General features: G+C 50.1%; 2 non-coding genes across 2 annotated transcripts; both read right to left on the minus strand.

The window, feature by feature from the left end:
• Window positions 1-263: 263 nt before the first annotated feature.
• On the minus strand, window positions 264-337 carry trnat-cgu (transfer RNA threonine (anticodon CGU)). Its single transcript has one exon. It is a non-coding gene; the product is annotated as a tRNA-Thr (tRNA).
• Window positions 338-516: 179 nt separating this feature from the next.
• On the minus strand, window positions 517-606 carry trnar-ucu (transfer RNA arginine (anticodon UCU)). Its single transcript is given in 2 exon segments — window positions 517-552; window positions 570-606. It is a non-coding gene; the product is annotated as a tRNA-Arg (tRNA).
• Window positions 607-776: the final 170 nt, after the last annotated feature.

Here is a 776-nt window from a genome sequence, read left to right on the forward strand (position 1 = left end):
TTTTTTGGCATTATTGTACGAGGTAGGTTTAGAGTTGGGGTAGGTGTAGACGTTAATAAAACTCAATTGAATAGGTAGAAAAAACAATTTATTGTTATCTTTCGGGTCTTTGCTGTGACCCTTCTAGCCACAACATTGTTTTTTGGCAGATGAGGTGGGGCAGTTTGCTAACGGAACGGCCTGCTGCCTTTGCACTCTTCGCTACCCCTGTTCAGAGTCCGATCTCAGAAAAGCATGATTTTGACGGACGCGAGCACTGCCAAAGGCACCGCTGGGATTCGAACCCAGGATCTCCTGTTTACGAGACAGGCGCTTTAACCAACTAAGCCACAGCACCAAAAGACATGCACAGACTCTGGGAGGGCGGCTCAGAGGATTGAGCCATCCAGCGGTGAGGCCAATGGTCCACGGGCCTGGCCCTGGACAGCTTAAAACAGCTTATTTACAACTTTCTGTTGTCGGAGAGCAACAGTGTGCAGTAAGGCGTGTGTAAGGCTTAACAAAATGCCAAAGCCCCGACTCTGGTGGGACTCGAACCCACAACCTTTGAATGGCCTCAGAGGGCAGTCTAGAAGTCCAATGCGCTATCCATTGTGCCATAGAGCCTGCACTTGAGCCTGGAAGAGGCACATGAAAATTTCTCCTCTGGCTTTGTGCCTGACCAATGTTGAGAGGTCACACGCTCTGTGGGCAGGAAGGACAGGTCCTCATGCCTCTGCACAATTGAACTGTGACTCAAAAAGCAGCGACACCGTCGGGGCCACCTATCGAAGAAA

Source organism: Sinocyclocheilus grahami, unplaced genomic scaffold (assembly GCF_001515645.1).
Source record: "Sinocyclocheilus grahami isolate Dianchi unplaced genomic scaffold, SAMN03320097.WGS_v1.1 scaffold158.1, whole genome shotgun sequence".
NCBI lineage: Eukaryota > Metazoa > Chordata > Actinopteri > Cypriniformes > Cyprinidae > Sinocyclocheilus > Sinocyclocheilus grahami.